We start from the raw sequence: 25,682 nt of genomic DNA on the forward strand, positions 1-25,682 counted from the left end.
GAAAATAAAGGTGTTGCTTCCTTTAATTTTAATTTTTTTCTTTATTTGTTTTAAACATCCATTTAATTTTTTTGAATTGCAAATGCTCTCTCTCCTTCTTGCCCCTCCCCTACCAATTGAGAAAATAAGAAACATGATATCAATTATATGTGTGAAGTCATGCAAAACATTTCCGTATTAACCACATCACAAAACAAAACAAAACACAACAATAAAAAGCACGAAAACAAAGAAAGCAAAAATGTATACTTCAGTTTGCACTGAGTTCGTCAGTTCTCTCTCTGGAGGTGGATAGCATTTTTCATCACAGCTCCTCTGGAATCATCTTAGACCACTGTCTTTGTCAGAGCAGCTATTACAGTTCACCATTGTTACAATACTGCTGTTACTGTGTACAATGATCTCTTGGTTCTTTCACTTCAATTTGCAACAGTTCATGTAAGTCTTTCCAGGGATTTCTTTATTTTTCTTGCTTTTTTTTTTAACATGGTAATAAGGAATTTTTTTTTATAACTTCACATATATAATATAAGAATGTTGCTTGCCTTCTCAATGGGTGGAGGAAAGGCTGGAGGGAGAAAGAGAAATTGGAAGTCAAAATGATTTTTTTAAAAATTTATATTAAAAATAAGTAAATACCAAAAATAAACAAACAAACAAAAAGAAATAGAAGCATTGAACTAGATTACTTCCCAGGTACCTTCTGAAATTACAATCCTAAAATGTCATGATTTAAATAGACTATCACATTTAAAATAGAACCAAATAAGTTTAACATTGCTATCACTTCTTATGATTTGGAACAAATCTGACGAAGGCTTTTTAGTTGCCCAGTGGTCAGCACATCAAAAGACCTGGGTTCTCATCTTAGCTATGACACTTATCAGGTTTGTGATATCGTGCAAGCAATTTACTTCTCCTAGTGACATTTTACTCACCGGTGTTCTGATAACCTTGAAGGGTTTACAGTATAGTAAGGTTTGCTTGGGATGTTAATTGTATATCATCCATTAAAGAAGAATTGGTTGGCTTAGACTATGTGGGGAAAGGAATACATTCCTTTGTACTGAATCAATTAAAGTGAAGGGGAATAGTGGTAAATTTAATGTTTTCAACCTTTTCCAGGTGAAAAGATCCTGAAAGAACAGTTAACTCTTTTAAGTACTTGGTCTTGGGGCAGGGATCTGGGGGAGAAAGCTCACGCATGCTATCATATTGCCTGCCTTCCTTAGAGCAATAAGGGATCAGAGGCACTTTGTAGTTTCCTGAACAAATGAAAATCATGAGGCCTAAGAGATCCTAAACTCTAACCTTTTGAAAGAGGACGATTTTCCAGATAATGCTGAATTCCTAAGGAATTCTGGAATTCTTTCTTCTAGAGAAAACTGGGCACAGATGGGCTGTAAATAACATTTCCAGAGGAAGTACTCATAGCAACAGAATTTCAAATCCATTTGAGGATTGAGTTTAGGAGCAACTAAATTTTATCAAGTGTTTTTCTCCAAATTTTTTTCTGGGGTGAAATAAAGATTATTACATACATTGAGTGCTTTGTTACCTTGAGTGCTTACGTTAGTTTAGGAGATCCTGATGTTATGTATATAAACTATAGGCTGATATCTTAGAGGTAATTCTGATTAGAGTTTAAAAAAGCTAGGTGGTACAATGGATAGAGTACTGGCCCCAGAGTCAGGAGGACCTGAGTTCAAATCCAGCTTCAGACACCTAATATTTCCTAGCTGTATGATTCTGCACAAGTCACTTAACCCCAATTGCATCATCAAAAAAAAAAAGCAAGGTAGCGACTTTGAGAAGAAATTGCCCATATTTGATCCAGTCTGTGTAAACACAAAACTTGGGGTGCTAGCCCATAGGCTAGTCCTGTAAATGGGCCTATCTCACAGAGTGGCTATGAAGTACATGATTTATAGTCCTGAAGCGCTATAGAAATGGGAGTTATTATTGAGGTTGGTGTTGTTGTTGCAGGTTCTGCATAGGTCTGAATAATGCTTGTTCCCTAGTTCAGTGACATCAGCAATAAGTCACTGCTGCTTACTGCAGGGGTGAAATGTCCAAATAGCATTATTTAGATTTTAGGGTTTGGTCATAGAACTAGAAACCAAGAAACCCCTGATGAACAATCACTAGTTTTCGTATCTTCATTTTTTTTAATAACAGAAAAATTAACTATTTTCTAAAAAGTTAATTGATATATTCAAGTAAATAAATTAAGAAAATAATAAATATGGCCTCATACTCTCTTTGCATTATACTAAAACCTCCTTCTCAAAGAGGTAGTACTTTTGGTTGGTTGTTTTAGTCAAAATCCATTTATAATCCTGTTTTGAAATACTTTTTTTTTTGTGGTTTCTCTGTTGAGATACTAGGTCCAAATATTACCTTGCCAGCCTTAACCCTGGGTTTTCAGAATCTCCCATCTGATTCATCCCTCATTTTGAAGTAAAACCTTACATTTTGGAGCAAAATATCCCTTTTGTGGTTTTCTTCTCTACAGTAGCCCTCTTTGTTTGAATATCTCTCTGCTTGACTCTGGAGTGTTTCTCCTCTTCCTAGATCCTCTGATTTTCCAACTGACTGTTTTGTTCCAGAGCCTACTATGAATGTCCCACACTTAACTCTTATAATCAGTTTCCCAAGTAGAAGTTTTTGGATGACTTTCAAAGGTTTTGCATTGTTTTATTTAGGGCCAGATTCACCTTCATGCAGGAGAACATATGTATATTCAGTCTTAATCATGATTCAACTGTAGTGGATCCTTTCACATGAAGAAAATAAACTATAGCTGTAATTAGGAATTTCTGTTCCTGGGATGTCAAATGAAACATCATACTAATGACAAGGGCATGTCACACAAAAGATGCCTTCAACTGAAGAGGGAGAGAGTAATGCTGGGATATTGACATGAGGCCACTGCTTGAAAGCAGAGTGAAGGCAAAAAGAGCTCGTTTCAGCTTACCATCTAGTAATTTCCTAATTTAACAATTATTCTTGCTAAGTAGGTGCTAGGCACTGTCCCATCTATGATGCTGAGGGACTGCAAGGGCTATCAATGGCCTCTGAATTTAGCACCCTGGAGTAAAGCCACAGTCATTCCAACCTAGTTGTGAGTTTAAAATCTACTAATTTACAAATCAGTGAGGAACATTGGCAGGCTGATGGATGATGGACATGGCATACATATATTTGATTCCTATCCCTTCTTTAAGCTCTCTTTTGTTCACAACATAGTTAAAATAATCTTTCATTTCTTTCCTCTCCATTCATCGCCAGTTTTAACTCCTCGTTTGCTTTTGTGCTTCTGGGACCATTTTTACAGGACCCTATACCTTTTTTTCGGTATCCACTTTTAGTTTCTTGCTCTTGTTTCCATCTACTTTTAATATCCATATCCTTTAAAAATTTTGAATTGGTCGGTGAGCTCCCTGTGGAGCTACATCAGTTTAGGCATGTCTACATTTTCCTTCTTTTCAGAAGAATTTCTTTTGGTGTCTTCAGTATTACATTGTTGAGAATTTTTCCATCATTCTTGGGCAGACTTCCTCTGCAGAACGTTAGGAATTGGATCCTAGCTATCATTTTTCTAAATCCCTTGAAATGTCCCCTCCCAAGAAGTAGAATGCATATAAAATTATGACCGGCTTTTTTCTTTCTTCCTGTTTCTTTTTTGAACTTTATGATAGAAAAGCCATTTGCCCATATGGTCTCTGTTAATTATAATCCAGCAACCAGTTTTAAATTGCAGGTCAGTACCAGATACAGAATAGCATTTCTCATTCCTCCACCATTTGAAGAGTAAAATAACATTCATTCAAGTCACAATTTATCCAGATATTCTGCTTTTGGCAGGGAAGGATCTTGGACAGATTTACAGAGTTGTTACTGTTATGTCCTACTTCCCTACCAGGTTTGAGTTTGTTTCCTGAGTTCTTCATTGAAATCTTCCTTCTGTCCCGGTGGTTTGTAGCATATTTACACAAAATGACACTACTGTTTCTTTCTGTGTGTATCCTTATCTATATGCTTCCTCTTACAATTCCTGCAGGAAAGCATTTTCTTAAAGCATAATGATAAATCACTGCTTCCTTTGAACTACTTTCTTCTCTTGTTCTTTGGATAAGGTGTTGTCTTTCATTGTAGTATGGTCATCATGAATCTCATCTAATCAAATACTTTTTGATGCCTGTGAGGAAAATTTACCTTCTTGCGTTAGTATGTCTAGCTACCCCCTCTTTATTTGGGTATTTGTTTATAAACATCTGAGGCTTTTTGCTCACAAATTCTTAGAGCCAGCTACGTTGGCTACCTCTACATACCATATCCTGTCACTTTTCAATCTTTTAAATTTAGCTTCTGGATCTACTGAAGCTGGTCAAAGATTACTCAAGTCTCATTTGAAATATGCTTGTCCCAGAAAGACAGAAAACTTTGCTGTTGTTTATGTCTAGTTAACAGTCTCCTTGGTAACCCTTATTAGAGTCACAACTACTTATCTCTTCTTTGTCATCTTTACTAAGATGATGAGCTGAAAGAAATTTCTACTTCAGAGAAGTATTTTTAAGGATTTGGGCTATATTTTATACAGTTGTTCATACAGCTTGTTTTTCTTCTTTTGCAAACTGACTGTTCATAACCTTTGATCATTTCTCTCTTGTGGAATGGTTCTTGTTCTTATACATCAATCATCTGTGTATCTTAGCTACCAAGACTTTACCAGTTAAACTAATTGACTATATTTTCCCTCAGTTAACTATTTCCCCTTTAATTCTAATGGTGTTGATTGTGTTTGTGCAAAATTTTTCAATTTTAAATAATCAGTATTACAATTTTTTTTATTTCCTGTGATCTTTTTTTTTTATTTCTTATTAGGTCAATAACTCTTTCTCTATCAGGATGTCAAATTTAATTTATTCATGATATGACATTTTATATTTGGGTCATGTATACATTTGGAGCTTATTATATCATATGGTGACATCTATCAGTCTAAATTAAAATTAAGATCTGTTAAACTGATTTCTAGTTTTCCCAGAAAATTTTTTTTGAATAATTGATTTTTACCTAAGCAGTTGGAATCCTTGGTATTAGTGAGAGTAAACTGCAATTGTTGCTGTTTTGGCCAGAAACTCTGAGGGTCTTCCCGTCCCAGATTGATTTTTTTTTTTGACTAGGTAAAAGAGGCCATTCTTTGCCTCATTTCTTTCTTAACCTTAATCACTGAATGGATGTTGCCTCAGACAAAGTGAGACCTAAGAAAGAGCTTAGCTTAAAAAGGCCAAGGTCTCCCACTGCACCTGGGACCATCTCCAGTCATCCTGATCTATATCTCGCCACTGGACCCAGATGACTCTGAAGGAGAGAGGGAGGGTAGTGACTTTGCAGTCCTGCCGCACTTAAATCAAATTCACTTGCAAGTTACGTCATAGTCCTCTTTGAGAATGAAGGACAAGCAACAACACTATGATCATTACTGGATAAACCTTTTTATTTATTTTTGATGGCATCTGTGAATCTCCATCACCATTGTTTGAAGCTTAAGATGCTCCTTCCTCCTGAAATGGTTCCAATTTGCCCTCCATAGGAAAAATTTCCTACCTCTTAGTTATCTCCAGCTTCTTAGGCAATTCTTTATTTGTCCTTTACCCCACATTGTTTTTATTTTCTAAACTCTTGAAAGAGCTTGGAATTTCCTTCTATCTCTGTTCATTGTTTTATTTTTACTTCTTCCTTGAAGCACAACTTCCATTCCTTCAGAAAGTAGTAATTGCACCCTGATTGACCAATTATTATATGTGCATTAGTATTTCACTCTCTCACTTAGTAAAGAGAGCAATATTTACTTCATGCATACATAAGTGGTACGTGGTATTGGAAGAAACACAGAGGGAACACTTTGTAAGTTAGTACAAAATCCCCTTTGGTTTCCATATTTGCTAGAACCAAGATTCTCTTTCTCAAGAAATAGGGATGTAGAAGTACAAGTAGGAGGATAGTTTGCTTGGCTGACACTTCTGACTAACTGCCTATTTTGCTACATCTGTTGAATATAGAAAAGGCTTGGTTATTGGAAGTTCTTATAAAGTCTTTGTCTTAGGTGAACTTTTTTTTTTCCAGGGAGGGGAAATGGATGACAGTTAAAGAAGCAGTCACAATCTGTTTAGCTTCCTTTAATGAGTAGTTAGCACATTCCTTTCTTGCCAAAATGCCCACTAAATAGGCAGAAATTCAATTTTCTAACTAATTATAGCAAATATTAATCCTTGCCAATGATCTCCATACCCATTCCTGTACTTTTCTGGCAACTTGACTCCCTCCTTATCTCATACTTTTCAACTTTACCTGCTCTATGTCCATGATATCCTAGACCAGGGGTGGGGAACCTGTAGCCTCAAGGCACATGTGGCCTTCTAGGTCCTCAAGTGTGGCCTTTTGACTGTGTCCAAGTTTTATAAAACACATCATTTTTTGAAGGGGATTTGTTTTGTGAAGTTTGGATTCAGTCAAAGGGCAGTACTTGAGGACCTAAGGGCCACATGTAGTCTTGAGGCCACAGGTTCCCCATCCCCCTCCTAGATATTCTAACAGTCCCAAGCTTTCTTAGCTGCGTTTTCATGTTTATCATTTCCTATGCCTTCGTATATTTCCAGTCCTTTCTAGCACTCCTCCCCAATGTGACTCCAGCTTCTTAACCTCTTATTCCTTTTGTAATATCAAACTTAAATGTTACTTCCTCTAGGAAATGCACTCTGATCTTTCCAGCTGTTAATAACCTTTCTATCCCTATGTCTATTCTGTTAAGCACTTATGAGGTACATTGTGCATTACGGATACTTGTCGAAGTGTCACATTCCCCTGCTTAAGGGCACCATGAGAGAAGGGATGATGTGTTATCTAATCTTTGTATTTTTTCAACATCTAGCACAGATCTCTACATAATTAGCCTCTACACAAATGTTTCTTGAGTTAAATTGAAACAGATTCCTGACTATTGTTTTCTCCTTTTCCCCAGCTATTCTAAGTCTTCTGTTCATAGAATCGAAAGGAAAAATTACTACATAAACAAGTAAAAATTGTGTCAGTAACTTAAATATTTTTGTTACATTTAAACATCCTGGCCAAATTAAGCTTTCTTGCCTATGGCTCTTTTAGTTGGGAATGTTGGAGCACTTACAAAGGACAAATAGCTATAGTGGTCCCTTTTCTCTTTAGCCTATATAAGCTTTGAGAATTTTATCCCAACTACCACTCTCATAGATGAGTTTAGAGCAAGCCACATCTTCCTCTTGGCATTCTAGGAGTACTACTGAGGAGAGGGGGGTAGTTTTCTAACAATATCAGGTTAAGCTGTCACTGGTCTGCTTCCCCTGAAGATTATCAGTGGAGAATCATACTAGGCAGCTTGCCTTGAAAAGCTAAAGGACATTCACTAAGGCACACAATAAGAATGATGGGTACAAAACATCCATCCGAAAGTCAGTGGCACACCTCTGTACAAGTTACATAAAGAGGCCAGCACAAGTGAGCTCAAACTTACATATGGCAAAGGAATAGTTCACAGCATAAGCTTATTTAAAGTAATTTTCTCCCATACGTGGATGATTAAGAAATTCCCTTTTTATTTGGCAAATCTGATTCCAGTCTGTCCTCTGACATTGTTGTCAGTTGATCAAAAGATGCCACTAGAACACTGTTAGAAAGATGGGGCATTTCTGAACCTTTTGCAGCTTACAAGATCATCCTTTGGCCACAGGGGAGGAATGGAGAATAAAGTCAAGGAAAAGTGCTTTCCTTTCCCCCATAACAAACTATTTCTCACAGATTTTTAGCTAGAATTCCTGTTCATTTACTCATTGTAGCCTTTGCTATTTCTAGCTAGCTAGATGCTTTTGTAGAGAACCCATATGGTATGACAAAATCTTTCAGCCAATTGTAACAGATCTCTTATCTGATGTCTTTTAACTTCATTAAATGGCTTTTAAAGACTTTTCATGATTAGTCTGACTTTTATTGATTAAGATGTGTTTTCACAGTTAAGGTTAATGTATCAGTGCTAAATGGATAGGATGTTTTCTTACCTGATAAGTATATCAAGGCTAAAATGAGTTGGGATGACTTTGTCTCCCAGTTTCCACTACCTTAAGTTCTCTGCTCTGGCCACCAAAATAGGAACCTAGATGTTTTGTTATAGAAGTCTCTCTCTCTCTTTTTTTTTTCAGTTGTGGTTATTTAAAATCCCTTTTTTTTTTTCAGATGCACATTTCTTGATCTTTTCCCACCCTATTATAAATACTTTGAGTGAACACACAGGAAGTGTATTGGCATACATATCCATATCCCCAGCTGGAATCACAAGAGATTTCATATACTTCCAAGCAACAAGGGATCCATAACTCATTGATGCGAGCACCCCTCACACTAGAAAAGATTACAACCTTCCCATACGCTTTTATCCCATGAGATTCTTGTCCAAGTCTTTTACTAAATCTGCCAATGACAATCCATCCACCGTATTAAAAATGTTTTTTTGGTTCTTTTGATATTTCATGTACAATATAGTGCTCAGATTGTCTCTTACCCCTCACTTTGCTGTGTAATTAGCCAATCCCCCTTTCCCATTACATATATGTTTGATGATGTCCTTTATGCAGCTTCTCATGTGCAGCTCATCATTGTTAATATATGCAGCCTATTTATATCCATTATGCATTTTGTCTGTTCTGTATTTGGGTCACCTAAAATGTTGGCTCATCTGAGTTTATAGTGCTCCACAACTTGTAAAAATATGAGCTTTTGCAGAGGTGAATATCTTGAGATCACTGAATGCATTGCACTAGCTCCCAGCCCCTCCACCTTTTCAATTCTAGACCAATTTCACTGCCCTTTTTAAGTGCTATTCTGAGCTATAGGTACTGATGGATTAATTCAATGGACTACGCAGCTGCATGTCATAATCTGGGCAATATGCTTTTTCCATCAATTTCAATTTGGATAGTTAGGCCAGTTTCCCAGTTATTTCGCTGGGCAGAATTTCTGACTTTGTAAGAGTCAGTGTAATTCATGGGAGTGAGGTCATATGAATTGCATTCAGTTTTGAACATAGTGAATATTTAATAATTTTGGTTGAATTGCTACTTGATTTTAATATCAGTTCTTTTGCTTTTCCACACATTTTTTATTCCTCTCCTGACTGCCCTCCTGACTCTCCTCCTAGAATTTGCATACACTTCTACCCCAGCCCTACCCCTTTGACTACCTTCATCCCTTCCTCCAGCTTCCTTTCACATACTGTTTTTTTTTTTAGATTTTAGCATGCCCTATTTAGAATGTAAGGCACTTAAAAAAATATCTAATTAATTTTGAGTTTCAACATTCTCTTTTACAAGATTTTGAGTTCTAAATTTTCCCCCTCCATTCCCTCCTCCCTCCCCAAGATGTCATGCAATCTGTTATAGGCCATACACGTATACTCATATTAAACATATTTCCATATTAGTCATGTTGTAAAGAAGAATCAGAAGCTAAGGGGAAAACGAAAAGGAAGAAAAAAACAACAACAACAACAAAGAGAAAATAGTACGCTTCCATTTGCATTAAGACTCCATAATTCTTTCTCTGAATGTGGATAGCATTTCTCATTTTTAGCCTTTTGGAATTGCCTTAGATCATTGCACTGCTGAGAAGAGCCAAGTCTATCAAAGTTGGTCATCACACAGTGTTGCTGTTACTGTGTACAATGTGCTCCTGGTTCTGCTCATTTTTCTCAGCATCAATTCATTCAAGTCTTTCCAGGTTTTCCTGAAATCTGCCTGCTCATCATTTCTTATGGAACAATAGCATTCCATCCCATTCATATACCACAACTTGTTCAGCCATTCCCCAATTGATGGGTATTCCCTCAATTTCCAATTCTTTGTTACCACAAAAAGAGCTGCTATGAATATTTTTGTATATGTGGGTCCTTTTCCCTTGTTTATGATAGCTTTGGGATACAGACCCAGGAGTGGTATTGCTGGATCAAAGGGTATGCACAGTTTTATTACCCTTTGGGCATAGTTCCAAATTATTCTGCAGAATGGTTGGATCTGTTCACAACTTCACCAACAAAGATTAGTGTTCCAGTTTTCCCACATCTTCTCCAAGAATGTAAGATACTTGAGGAACCGCCTTCCTTTCTGCTTATACCCATATTTCCAGTGGTTATCCCATTGTTTGGAATATCATAAGTATTTAATAAATTCTTGTTAACTTTTCCATGCAATTAATTGCTTTTTCACCCATTTCATTTCTCTCTAGGATGTACTACTGATTCATTTCCATAGGAATTTTTCTACAATGACACAGACACCTTTTTATGTTTGAAGCTGGGTCTACCCCAGAATTGTTTGTCATATTGGAAGTACTCTCTGACCCTGAGTTCTCACTTTTTGGTTCGTCTTAGAACCTCTAATTTAAGGAGGAGACCCAGGCCAAAGAGGTCTTTATTCTTCTGCAATTTACACTGCCAAATGATCTCTATAGGACTGTCTCTACCACATTCTGCACATCTTCCTCTTCTCTTACCCCACCTTGCCTTTCAGTTCCCTTTCATGCGTTGTCTTCCCCCATTACAATGTAAATGCCTTTAGATCAGGGCTATCCCTCTTTCTACTTCTATTTGTATTTTCAGTCACAGTGCCTAGCACATAGTAAGTGATTAATAAATGCTTGTTGACTGACTAACTGATTGAACCTATAATGGATAATAATATTTAGCATTGGGTTTGCAAAAATACTATTCTCATTTTATTCTCATAACAACCTTACAATTTAGATGCTATTTTTATTTCCATTTTACAGTGAGGAAAATGAGGCAGACAGAAATTGTCATTTGCCCAGGGTCACCTGGCTAGCAAAATGTGGGGTTGGATTTGAACTCAAATTCCCTGTTGCCAGGTCTAGCACTCTATCCATTGTGCCTCCTAGTTGTGTGTAAGGCTGCATAGCAATTTAGTTGGTGGACACTTGGCCTGGAAGACTTGGGTTCATATCCTGCTCCGATACATATTGGCTGTATGGCCATGGGAGACTAACTAACTTTATACCTCAATACTTTAGGCAAATCTTTCAGCAGAGAAGGTGTTGACATATATTGGTAGGAAAGCTTTCTTTACCTGGAAGTTCCCTATAAAAACAAAACAAAGCAAAACAAAAATAACAAGCAAAAGTTTAGTTCTTATTATCTATTCTTATCCAATGGCTGCCTAATCTGCATTTTAGGTGTATTTATGCAATGCTTCAAATTAACTTCATTGAGGTATAGTTTCTCTTTCCTTTTGTACTTCCCTCTGACTATTCTTCCAGTGTATATGGTTAAGTGAGCTATTAGTATATAATCACAAAAAGCACAGCGACATCACAAATCACTTAGGATAATGGGTTGCTTTTTTTTTTCCTTGACAAAGGTTAGTGACCATGAAGATACATTTTCCAAACCCTAGGAAAGACAATACAAAATCTAACTTGGAATATCTTCTATGAACTGAGGGAGGTTCTTTGAATATGTGAAATTATGCTCATTTTTGGATATTCAAGAAGACATAAATACCCTAAGATTATATTTTAGGTAATATCAAACTTTACAGATGCAAAAAACCCAAAAATAACAGCAATAACTCAAATAACATATTGTATTTCCACTCCACCTTTGTTTTTTCAATTAAACATTGAGTTGCTTCTCTTACAGTAAAACTAGCAAGTTGTTTAGGACTCTACTGAAAATATAGTCAGGAAGTTACACATTTGTGGATCCTCACTTAGGATTACTATTCTGTGGTTTACTTTGAAAACCCCAAAGATAGATCTTAAATTAATTAAATAATTAGCAACTTAAGTAAAATGATAAGATAAAAACAAATTCATAATAGTCATTAGCCTTTCAGCATATAACTAGCAAAATTCTATTTAAAAAAAGATAGAGAAAGAAGTTCTTTTTTAAAAAAAACTATGGATTTTTTTTTAATCTATGGTCTATCAATATCTATCTATAAACAGATATCAATAGGGAGATAGATAGTATAGATATAGATATAAATCTGGAAGGCTACCTACCCATTTTACCCAGAGGAATTAAATGAATATACTCAGGCAGCTGGACGGCACAGTAGATAGAGTATTGGGTCTGGAGTCAGGAAGACTTATCTTCCTGATAAGTTCAAATTTGGCCTCAGACACTTACTAGCTGTGTGACCCTGAACAAGTCACTTAATCCTGTTTACCTCAGTTCCTCATCTGTAAAATGAGCTGGAAAAAGAAAGGCTCCACTATCTTTGCAAATAAAATCCAAATGAAGTCATGAAAACTGAAATGACTGAACAACTACAACAAAATCACAAAGTATTATTCTATACAGAAAAAAGAGGAAGGAAGATTAATTAATACTCATGGATTGACCATTAAACTACAGTAAAAGTGCTAATACCACTTAAGTCACTTTATAGATTCTGTGTCATATAAATAAAGCTACCAAAAGTCATTTAAAGAACTAGAAAAAAAAAAGATTCATCTGCAGGAACAAAAAGTCAAGAATCTCAAGAACAATAGTGATTAAAAAGTGAGAAGGAAGAAGGCCTGGATCTCAGACTGTACTATGAAATAATAATTGCATCTATTTGGTCCTGTTTTAAAAAGAGATAGAATATGATTAATGAAACATATCAGGATCACAAGATGCAGATGCAGTTGAACATAGGAGCTTAGAGTTCAGTTAATACAAGCACTCCATCTACTGAGGTAAGGACTGACTACTTCACAAAAACTCCTAGGAAAACTGAGAAGTCTGGCAGAAATTAGGCTTATATCATTTTCCCCACCATATCCTACCACATAAACTCCAAGTTAATACATTACATATATATATACACATACATATACATATATACATATATATATATATATACATATATATACATATATATATATATATATATATATATATATATATATATATATATATATATATATATATATATAAAAGGTTATATCCTAAACAAATTATAGGAGTAGTGGGGGATATCCTTAATAACTGGAAAAAAAAAACATGAGTTCTTAAATAAATGAGAAATGGAGAGAATCATAGGAGGTGAATTGGCCAATATTTATTTATTTAAAATCGTTAGTAATGATAAAAATACAAACAAAAATGATCTTTTTACCTTAGACTCATCAGATTTTCAAAGAAGATAGAAAAAGAAAGTGATAATTGCTTTGAGACTATGCAAAAGACATGTGAATGTAATGTTGGTTGAATTGTGAATTGATCCAACCATTTTTGGAGAACCATTTTATTCTGGCAAGTAATAAGGTACCCTCAAAGTTACTAAACTGTGTAGCCTTTTTGACCTAGCAATACCACTGGGTATATGCCTGATGGGAAAAACCATTGTACACTTCTCCACAGATCCTGGTGGAGATAGTCCAGAATTCTGTGCCCCAAAGTCAGAGACCCCTAGTCCACCAACTCTGTTTATAACCCAAGCACCACAGCCACCCTTTAGGAGAGCAACCTATAAGGAAGAGACCCTTCAATCCTTTCAACATCAACACTATCTACCAACAGCCATTAAAGGGAAAATAGCCCCAACAGCTTCACAAATTAGCAGCTCCTATAGATATTTGGCCCTGCCACTACCTCTCTAGGAGCTGTATATCTTACCTCCTTAATAACCATATCTTTTGAAGAGGGGAGAAGAGGAGGAGTCTTCAGTAACAAAATGCATGGCATCATCAAATAGTTCAACATGAGAGACTACTATAATTTTACTAACAGAAATGACAGTGAAGAAGATGCATTACTTTGTCATTGATCTGGAAGAAGATACATTGTTTCATTAATGTGCCATAAGATCTGCTGGCTTTTTTCTTGTGATTTGCAGTTGATATTAACTATAGAATGTGAGCTCCTTGAGAGTAAGGACTGTATTGCCTTTCTACCTGTGACCCTGGAATTTTGCACAGTTTTTTGCACATGATAATCAATTAATCCTTTCTGATTAATTTATTCATTCACTATCAGCAGATATGCCTCAAGGAAAGTGAAGAAAGGAGAAAAGGACATAAGTACAAAAATATTTGTAGAAGGACTTTTTGTTATAGCAGATTAGTACTACACTATGCCTGCCCATCAATTTAGAAATGACTGAATCAATTATGGCAAATGAATGTGATTTAATATTATTGTGCCTTAAAAATAATGAGAAGGATGGATGGATTTAGAGAAACTTGGGAGGACTTGTATGAACTGATGAAGAACGAAGTAAGCAGGAAAAGGAGAGCAATTATATGACTATAACACTATAAAAGGAAACAATAATGAAATACTTTAAAAAGAAAAAAGAAAACTGTTCAATGCAATTACCAATCAGAACTTCAGGAAAAAAAAAAGATGATAAATCATTTTTCCCACTTAGCAGTGAGGTGAAGGTCTAGATATGTAAAATGAGGCATACATTTTCAGACTTAACAAATTATATATATATATATATATATATATATATATATATATATATATATATATATATATATATATATTCTTTGCTTAGCTGTACTTATTTATTACAAAGAAGTGATTTTATTTGGTTCGGGAAGGAAGCATGAGGTGGAGTAGTGATGGTCATAGAAAAAAGGAAAAGATCATTAAAAAATCTATTCAAAATACATAGAGAAAGGTGAAAGGAATTCAGAAGGGGTTATAGATGGGCAGAGTAGTGTTGGAATTATCATGTAAAATTTGAAATATACTTCAAAAGAACAAGCTATGCATAGCATAAATTCATGGTTTCATATACAATCCTATTTTACTGTTCTTTTTATGGGGAATTTTTATCTTTATTGATCTCCATCAAGTTTATAACAATAAAAATATCTTTAACAAGAAAACAAAATAATTTTAAAAAATCTGTTTGGCATTTAAAACCTTTCACAAACTTTGTCTAATATAACTTCATTTGTCCACTATTAGAATGACTAGGACCTAGGGAATAAGGCCTAGATTTTTCACAAGGGTTGAAAACGGAGGAAATGTGGAGAAATTTGGAGAGTAAGAGACTTGCTGTAATGGCCAGAAAAGTACAAGAGTTAGATCCTTTTCTTCAAGGGTATGGTAAGAATTTATATTCTTCCTTCCCTTACTGATTGGTTCCACTACAAATGTATGTTATACAACCTCAACTGGTCCCACACTGATGCTAGGCAAACCTATTACCTCATTTATCAACTCACTGTCTCACTTTCCACAGCTATTCTTGCCAACATTTTCATGCCTTCTTATGCCTTTCTTGACTCCCCTTTTCCCTACTCTCTCAGCTAAGAACCTTGCCTCATATTTTGTAGGAAAAAAATTGAAGCCATTCACCATCAGCTCCTTCGCTCTTCTTCCACGTATCCTATCACTCAGATGTCTTCTTCAACTTATTCCTCTTTCACCCAGTCTTACATGATGTAATGGCCTTTCTTCTTCCCAAGGCTAACTTCTGTATATGTTCAAATGATCCCAACCCAAGCCTATTTCCTCCAACAGACTGACCTCTCTTTCATTTCACTCTTTCAATTATTTTAAATCTTTCCCTGACTATTGGCTTATTCCTATTACCAATAAACATGCACATATCTCCCCTATTCTGGAAAACAAATAAACAAGCAAGCAAACAAACAAAAAACTCCTTACTTGATCCTTCTATTCCTGCTATTATCCTATATCTCTTCTGCCCTTTATAGCTAAATTCATAGAAAAGGCCATCTCTAAATACCTCCATTTTTTTTCTCCTTTATCTCTCTTCTTAACTCCTTATAATTCAGCTTGTGACATAATTCCATTAAAACTCCTTTCTCCAAAATTACTAATGATCTCTTAGTTGCCAAATCCATTTTTTTTTCAATCCTTCTTCTCCTTGACCTTGCTGCAGCTTTTGACACCATAGCTCACACTTTTCCTTGATACACTCTTCTCTTTAAGATTTGAAATACCACTCTCTCCTGGTTCTCCTCCTACCTATCTTGCTGTTCCTTCTCTGTCTCCTTTGCTGGACCCTCTTCCAGATCATGTCCTTTAACCACAGGTATTACTTTGTGTTTTATTCTGGGTCCTCTTCTCTTTGTCCCCTATACTACTTTACTTGGGGATCTAATCAGCTCTCATGGATTTAATTACCTTCTCTTTGATGATTGTCAAATCTACCTATCCTGCACCAAACCCTCTGTTGACTTCAAATCATATATCTCTAACTGCCTTTCATCTCAAATTGGATGTCCAGTAACCATCCTTCTATATAACTATCTACTATAGATAGATAGATAGATAGATAGATAGATAGATAGATAGATAAAATTACATTCATTTGCCCATATATGTATCTCTCTATATGTTTCTCTATATCTATTTATATCTAAAAATATCTCTATCTATCTATCTATCTATCTATCTATCTATCTATCTATCTATCTATCTGTATATGTATACTATCCTTTTATATCACTACCTCTCACCTTCCGCATCCAATCTGTTGCCAAGGCCTATCTGCAACATCTCTAGTATGTGACCTCTTCTCTCCTCTGATACTGCTACCACTCTAGCGAAGGCCCACATCACCTTACACCTGGATTGTTGCATTTGCCTACTGGTGGTTCTGCCTGCCTAAGATCTCTCCCCTCTCTAATCTATCTTCCATTTATCTACAGAAATGATTTTCTTAAAGTACAGGTCCAATCATGTCACTCCCTATTCAGTAAACTCAAGTGGCTTTTTATTGCCTACAGAATTATATACAAAATGTTCTGTTTGGTATTCAAACACCTTCAGAACCTATCCCCTCCCTTACCTTTCAATCTTCTTATAGCCAAGGGTGGGGAGCCTGTGGCCTAGAGGCCTTATGTAGCCCTTTAGGTCCTCAAGTATGGCCTTTTGACTGAATACAAACTTCACAGAACAAATCCCCTTGATAAAAGGATTAATTCTGTAAAACTTGGACTCAGTCAAAAGGCCACCCCCAAGGACCTCAAGGCCATAGATTCCACACCCCTTTATGCTTTATTCCCCAACATGAACACTTTGATATAATGACACTGGTCTCCTGACTGTTCTATGAACAAAACACTCCTTTTCTGAACTACAGATTATTTTCTCTGGATATTCCCTAGGCTTGGGTCTTTCTCCTTCCTCTTCTCCAACTACTGACTTTCCTAACCTCTGTTAAGTCACAACTAAAAACTCACCTTTTACAGGGAGCCTTCCCCAACCTTTATTAATTCTAGTGTTGTTTCTGTTAGTTATTTCCTATTTGACCTGTATTTAACTTGCCTGTATATATTTGTTTGTGTTTCGTCTTCCCCATTAGATTGTAAGTTTCTTGAGGATTGTCTCTTGGCTCTTTTTGTATTTCTAGCATTTAGCACAGTGTCTGGCATGCAGTAGGTTTTAAAAAAAATGTTTATCGATTGGTATCCCCTGGGAATTTCTGCTAGGAGCATAGAGACAGTGGCAGAAGTTTCTAGGACTGGTAAGTGAAAGGAAGATAAACAACCAAGTTTGAGAGCTCCCTCACCATTACTTGACAAAATTAATCTTGATGAACAGACAATGGAAATCACAGTCTTGTCCAAAAATGAGTTTGTCTGATTAGGGATAGATGTAAGGCTATGTTCATCTGAAGCAGTAGAAGCAAGTGATTCTTCACTTCTCAGCCATCTATGACAGGAGTAGAAATGGTGACTTGAGATTAAAATACAGCACCTAAGGGGCCAGTTGCTTCACAGTCTATATCTTTTCCCTAGTTGACACTTCATCTCATTTTCTTCCAACTTTCTTTATCCAGACATATTTTAAATTATCTTGCCAGTAAGTGTGTGTGTGTGTGTGTGTGTGTGTGTGTGTGTGTGTGCAGTTATAGTAGCTTATTTCCATCATCCTTAACTTTGATCCCCAGTTCCCCAGTAAAGGAAAAGGTGTCTTTAGTACCTGACTTCTGCCATCTCCCTAAAACTTTTACCTCTTTAAAGATGCTGGATGTAACACTATTTCAGATAATTTATGTAGCAAAGCAGTGCTTTGTCTCTCTCCTTGTATATCTAAGACAGTATCTGACATCTCCCCAAATTGTTCATAGCATTTTAAAGCTGCTTTTGATATTTTTCTTATCACAGTTAACAACACCCCTAAAGAAGCAGCCCTAAATGAGAATTCATTGTCACTATTGCACAAACATTTTCCAGTGGCTGAATAGTCCATGATGCTATTTTGGCATCTGAATCCAAATGACAGTATACAACAACAATAGAACGATTTAAATACTTAATAGTAAATACCACTGCAATTCAAAAATGTTAATAATCATCTCTATAATGGCACAGTATACACTAGCATAAGAGGTACGGTTTTTTCAAAAAAAAAGGAAAAGGAAATATATCCAGCTGTTCTGGTTAGAAAGGGTTCAAGTGGAAAATAAAATAAATAAACCAATGCAAATAAACTGTCCTTTATACTGAAGAGAAGATAATATGTATGTAGCAAAGAGAGAGTGGGCCCCATATGTGCCTATGTGTTGTAGCCTGTTATTGCATGGCTTGAAGGGAAATAGAATAAACATTTCTAGCAGCTTCTCTCTCTATGTGTGTCTCTCTGTCTTTCTCTCTGTCTCTCTGTCTCTGTCTCTCTGACTCTCCTGTTTCTCTGTCTTTGTCTCTGTCTCTCTGTCTCAGTCTCTCTCTGTCTCTATCTCTGTCTCTCTGTCTCTGTCTCTGTCTGTCTGTCTGTCTCTCTCTCCTCCTTCCCCAACCCGTTCCCTAAGGAAGACTTTTATTCATGCCAGAAGGAGAAATAGGAGGTTGGGGAAAGAGGCCACTAATCTGGTCTCCTCAGAGAGAGGGGACACTGGGCTAGACATATAACTATCTGGTACTTGAGATATTGTTTGTCTAGGGGATATTAGAGAGTGTCATTTAACTTCTGATCACTTTATCATTTGGTGGGAAGAGGAACACCATGTTCTATATCCAAGGCTTAACCCCTTTCCCACCTAATCCAGTTCCACAGTGAACACACACATAGCGAATAACAAAGAAGCCCATTTACCTATATTGTAACAAAACAGGAATCAGAGAAGGTATTCAGAGGATAATATATACCAGACAATATAGAGTAAAGGAGCACTCCCACTGAGAGTGAAATAACTCAACTAAGAGAGAGTCCTGGATTTCACCCAAGGGGAAACTTCCTAAAGTCTCTGGAGTAGCAAAATGAGAATACAGAAATTTTGGAGACTACCTGCTCCTCTCATGACTTCCCACTATCTTTTCCTTCAGCAACCTGAAGTGGAGGTTGACCTCTTCCATCTACTTTCTTGAAGCTGGAAACCAGAAGTGCCTGAAGAGAATTAACTTGATGCTTGAAGACTTGAATTTTGATCAGTCCAAAAGGGCTGGTCCTGAAGGGGAAGAGAGCCAAGAGGAGAACTCCCTCTGTAGAGTCTTGAATAGGAGATTGGTGAAGGATGGAACTCTCTTGCCTCTCACCAACTCCACCCCACCCCTCTTGTAGGTCAGGGCATTCCTCTTCATCAATAAGGAGAGAGTCACATGGACATACAAAGGATACTTGGAAGACACAAAAACAATGGCCACTGATGGAATTTTGGCCTAGCTCAACTTTAAGCAGGCTCACAAATATGACCCTGAATAAAGTCACAGTAATGTTACAGATTTTTTTTTAAATAAAAAAAATAGGGATTTATGTTCAATATTGCCTTTCTTGTTACTTTTTGACCATCTATACTCAGTCTAGATTTAATATACTTTACATTGGTTTAGTCTATTGGAAACTCCTTTATACATTACCCATTATCCAAACTATCCATTAAAATATATTTAGTTCCTTTATTATCATTAAAAGTAAAAGTCTAATTAGATTAGGAAAACCTGGGAATCTCAAGTAGCATTTGACATAGGTAGGATAAAATGTAGCAAATCTAATCACTGTCTGTGATTTGGATGACAAAACTATTATTATCCTCCTATGTGGCTCACTCTTGCCCCTTTCCTTTAGATTCCTTTCCTTCCTCCCTGGTGTCACTAGTCTTTCATTTCTGTTCCCCAGACATTGCTTCTTTGCACAACAATGTGAGCTAAGGAAGAGACAGAGACAGTTCTTAACTTACCACAACTAATTTCTCAGGTTCTGTGTTTTAGTGAAGGATCTTGGATGGCTTGATGAGAACTGAGGTTTGCAACAACTGTTGAGGACAGTTGGATAGTGAATCAATTAAGGAGCAATAGAATATTTGCTTTGATGCAGTAAGTATCTAGTAGTGATTAGATAACACCCTTTTGTAATGGACCTAGCTGACATGGTTATATGATTTCCTCCAGCTCTGTTCAATAACATGTGAATGTAAGTGAAGGATGTGGACTGTTAAAATAATTCAGGGTTGGGGCTTGGCAAAACATGATTGGCAATAGGACAAATGGGGAAGGGAATCAGTGGTGGAAGATGGAGTAGACTTGAGTTTATTCACCAAGGGGTAAAAATTGAGAAGGAAGGAGAGAGTATAATCAATGTGAGGGTGATTGGTCTGAGAAAGAAATGTGTACAGGGAATGGAGGATAAAGGAGTATCAGAATTCATGAAAAGGATTCTTGTTATGCCCTTTTCTCACTGATAATACATTGGGAATCATATTAACAGTAACATTTATTTTAGGCCTGATTGCACAGTGAGAGAGAGAGACAGAGAGACAGAGAGATACTGAGATAGAGACACAGAAACAAACAGAGACACAGACAGACAGAGAGAAAGAACTTTGTAATTGGGGCTCATAGCTAATTGACTAATTATTTAATTGCATTTCTTTTTTGATAGTATTTTATTTTTTCTAATTACATGTAAAAACAACTTTTAACATTTATATAAAAAAAGTTTTTGAGTTCTGAACTATCTCTGTCTTTCTCCCTCCCTCCCACTTTGATATAGGTTATATATGTACAGTCATGTAAAACACATTTCCATATTAGTCATGTTGTGAAAGAGGAAACAGGCTAAAAGAAAAGAACCACAAAAAATAAAGAAAATGAAAATATTATACTTTAATCTGCATTCAGATTCCACCTGTTCTTTCTCTGGATGTGGATGGCATCTTCAATCACGCGTTTTGGATCATTGGATTGCTGAGAAGAGCTAAGTTGTTCGTAGTTGATCATTGCACAACGTTGCTGATACTGTGTTCAAGGTTCTGGTTCTACTCTCTTCCTTATTTAATCTCTCTTAAGTATACTTTAATTCATCATCATGGCCTTACTACCTAATGATGGAAGTCCCCCTAGGATGTTGGTTTGTGTCCTTTTTCTTCATCTTGGCTATTTCACTTATTGCCATGGGTTTAATGATTATCTTTAGTAGTTGACTACCATCTTTATTTACTCAGACCTAATTTTCTTCTTCAGTCTTGCATCAATAACTGTCTGTTGGAAATCTGCACTGCATATTTCATGAGCATGTCCAAAATAGAATCATCATCTTCTCCCTAAACATGCTTCTCTTCTTAAATTCCTTGTTTTGTTGGGGAGATCAGCATTCTCTAAATCACACTAGTTTACAACCTACTAATAATTCCAAACTTTCTACTCTCCCTTCACCACAATATACAATTTATTGTGATGTTTTGTCAATTCTTTTCCATAGCATCTCATAAAAATCCTCCTTTTTCCACTGAAGTGGCTACCACAATAATTCAATCACTCATCAATTATTGTCTGGGTTATTGAAATAGCCTTCAAATTGGCCTTTCTCCTTTCAGTATCTCCTCTTGCCAATCCTTTCTGAATAGAGCTGCCAAAATAATCATCCTGTAGCCCAGAGCTGAGCATATACCTCCTCAGTTCAAAAATGTTTAGCGACTCATTTCTGTCTCTAGGATAAAATATAAACTCTACAGTGGGAACCCACCACAATTTGCCCATGGTATATTTTTACAAACTTTTTTCCATTATGCTTTTTCCTATACTGTATGTTCCAGTCTACCTGAATTGTTTTTTATTCCCCTAAACTTAACTTTCCTTCTGTCTCCTTGTATTTTCACAGACAATATCTTTGGATGGAATGGAACTATTTTATAATTCATGGGCCACATGGGTGACATGGTGGATACAGGGCTGGGTCTAAAGTCTGCAAGACCTTAGTTCAAATCAGCCTCAGACATTTATTAGTTATGTGAGCCTGAGCAAATCACAAATTCTACTTGCCTCCGTTTTTCCCCCTCTAAAATGGGGATAAAAATAGCACTTATCTCCCAGAATTATTGTGAGAAGCAAATGAGATAATAATTGTGAAGCACTCAGGACAGTGCCTGACACATAGTGAGTGCTATATAAGCATCAACTATTTATTATTAACCGTCTTCCTTGTTTCTGCCTCTTAGAATCCTTTACTTACTTGAAGACTCATTGAATATGACACTTCAAATAGGAAGGCTTTCATGATCTCCCCAGTTAGTATTCTTTCCTTCATCAAACTACCTTGTTTTAACTTCTTTGTTTACATATTATATTATCCAATAGAGTATAAGCTACTTGAGAGAAAAAAGTTATTTTTAAAAATACCCATTGCATTCGCAGTGCCTAGAATAATACATTAGCTGCATGAAATATTTTAAAAATCCCTGATACATTGGTTTGAATAGAGGTGGGTGCCAGTTGGATAAGAAGATTAGGAACCAGAGAGTCTTACATTATTCTTCTGTTATTCAGCTAGAAGCTGGTAGATGATGGTTCCCTCCCTCTCAGATCTGGAGTCTTACCAGGTAGTTCATAGGTTATACATGCTGAAATTATTTCATACTGTACTTAAGAAGAATTGCAAAAAAGTAATTTGCCTTTTAAAGATGCTGTAGAAATCACTTGATCCTGTTCTTTGTGATCTACCCAGGAAAGGGATGAAAAGCACTAAGTAACATATAGCAGAAATTTCAGAAGATGAATACAAAGTTTTACAGTGACAGTGAAGGGTAGTGACTTCAGTATATTTCGAACATGTAGTCAGGGGATAGGTAGAAAATTGGCTCAGAAAATTGAACAAAAGGCCAGGGAAAAGTGCCCCAAATAGAAGCTTCAAACTGTAGGAAATAATGCATGTGAAGGACCAGAGGGACCAAGGATGTGAGGTTCACAATGTAATATTTGCGGATGATGTCAAAAGCAAGATTTCTAAGCTCTGACTGTTCTTGAATTAAAGATTCTGATACATAATGAGGACCATGAAACCCAAGAGGATCTGGTGAAGCAAGCAAATGTATCCCAGTGCACCTAAAGATAGAATGATGCATCCTAGCTCATAAACATGGCACACTATCTGGGTTGGATTAGATCCACTGTTTTTTAGTCCCCAAAGCTTCTGGTTCAGTTAGGGCATCAAGCAGGCAACTGTGTATTATTGGAAAATGTCAATAATACAAAAATCCTGGGCATAGTGTTATGGAACTCACTCAATAACATTTATTCAACAAATAATATTAAGTATATACTATGTGCTGAGCATAGTGAACAATGCTGAAGTACATGAAAAGCTTAGCAATGATAGCCCCTAGCCTTGTGGAACTTACTTTCTAGGGAAAAAAAAAGATAATGAAGTGGAAAGAATACTGTACCTGAAGGTGGGAGACAAGTTCAAATTTGAGCTCTGACACTTAGCTATGTGACTTTGGATAAGTTATTTCACACTTCTGGGCCTCAGTTTCCTTACTTTTATACAAAATAATAAAACCTACCATTCCTACTTCACAGAGTTGTTGTGGAAGAGCAAATGAGATAGAAAAATGGATGTAGAGAGGGTTTTTTAAACCGAAGGACTATGAAATTCATACTCTTTCATACCAACTTTCTATTTCTTTGATGTGTCATCATGACATGAAGAAGACTGTGTTTATACCCTGCAAGTGAATGTGTGGTTCCTGAGGGCAGGGATTACTTCATTTTTGTCTTTGTATTCTTAGTATCTAGCATATTGTTGGTCCTTAAATGCTTGCTGACTGATTTATTTGTCACTAGAATGCTACGCCAATATACCTTAAGAGCAAACTGAAAGGACTTCAAATATAAGCACAGTGACAGATTGTCTCTTGTCCCTAACCAGCCTAATTCCATTTGGAGAAGCCAGGTTGGCCATAGAGTGATGACATTTTTAGCAACACGTATTCATGAAAATCATCTTCAAAAAAGGGAATTATTCAGATCTGCATGAGTGGAGAGCATTACTACACTAATGAAATAATGAATATTTAAGGTATTTGGGTATTTTATCCTAATTCTGTTTTTCTTGTATAAACTGGCACATAAAGTATGCTAGTGTATTTTTCAGCATGGTGTTGTAAGAATACAAAATAATAAAGGAAGAACATTATAAGAAATTAATGATGATTGTAAGTGATGAAAAATTTTACTTTAAAAGATAACAAGACTAAATTAAGAATGAATGTTCTTTTATAAAAATTCCTTTTAAAATAACAAAGTGCCAATTTTAGTAACAATTACCAGCTGATATTAAAAATTATATCTCCTTAATATGTTTCAAATTTTACTGCTTTTCCTTGAATAATAACTTCCATTTTTACAGCACTTGGTGAGTGCTTTTATACATGTTGTTTCTTTTGAAGGTAGGGTATTGATGATGATTATGATTATGATGTTCATTTTTCAGATGGGTAAGCTGAGGAAACGGTCAGTGTTTGCTACTTTGTAGTCCTGGGGAAATCACTTCAACTCCATGGGCCTTAGTTTCTCACATGTAAAATTAGGAAGCTGCCAGTCAATAAAATCAGTCACCCAATAACCATTTATTGTGTCTATTATATGTCAGGCACTGTGCTAAACTAGACAGGGCCTAGCATATAGTGTATGCTTAATAAATATTTGTTGATTGCTTAGGTATTCTCTAAGATTCATTTCAGTCTTTGATTTATGTGTTAGAAAACAGAAAGGACTGTGATATCAAGGGAAAACATTATAATCAACTACACCTAACAACCAGGATGTCAAACAAATTGTATCATTTTTTAACAGTAATCTAGGGGTAGAATATTTTGAGATCAGTGGCATTCCAAGTCCAGATATTACACTAGGCAAACTGGAAATGTTGTGTAACAAAATTTCTATCACATGAAATAATTTATTTGCAAGCCTCAAAGCATTATATAAAAGTTAGTTATCCTTATTGTTATTATTATCATCACAGTAACACTGTATACTGAGATCTGGAAGCCACTGTTGCTAGGTGTAGAAATGTTGTACCCACACAGGGGGTGGGGTCAGACCGGGGTCTGGAAAACATGGGTGTGATTGAATTTTGAAACCAGGAGTCAGCAGAAATGATAATTCCCCCAACATGATGCCACATCAAAACAACTATGTCAGGACCCAACATCTGACCTTGGAGGGAGAGGGCAACATTTCATTGTCTTCAAAACCCTGAGTCAAACCCAGCACAGAATGTTATTTTCTCCATGCTTTTGATTTCCTCCCTTGTCTTCTTCCTAATGTTCTTTTTGAAAATTGTGTTGCTTCATTCTTATCCTGTTAGAAATGGTATCATCTAGGCAGTAAGCATTCTATGAAGTCAATAAGTTAACAAGCATATATTAAATCCTTACTATATG

This window comes from Phascolarctos cinereus, unplaced genomic scaffold (genome assembly GCF_003287225.1).
Source record: "Phascolarctos cinereus isolate Bilbo 61053 unplaced genomic scaffold, phaCin_HiC Scaffold_2;HRSCAF=192, whole genome shotgun sequence".
Taxonomy (NCBI): Eukaryota; Metazoa; Chordata; class Mammalia; order Diprotodontia; family Phascolarctidae; genus Phascolarctos; species Phascolarctos cinereus.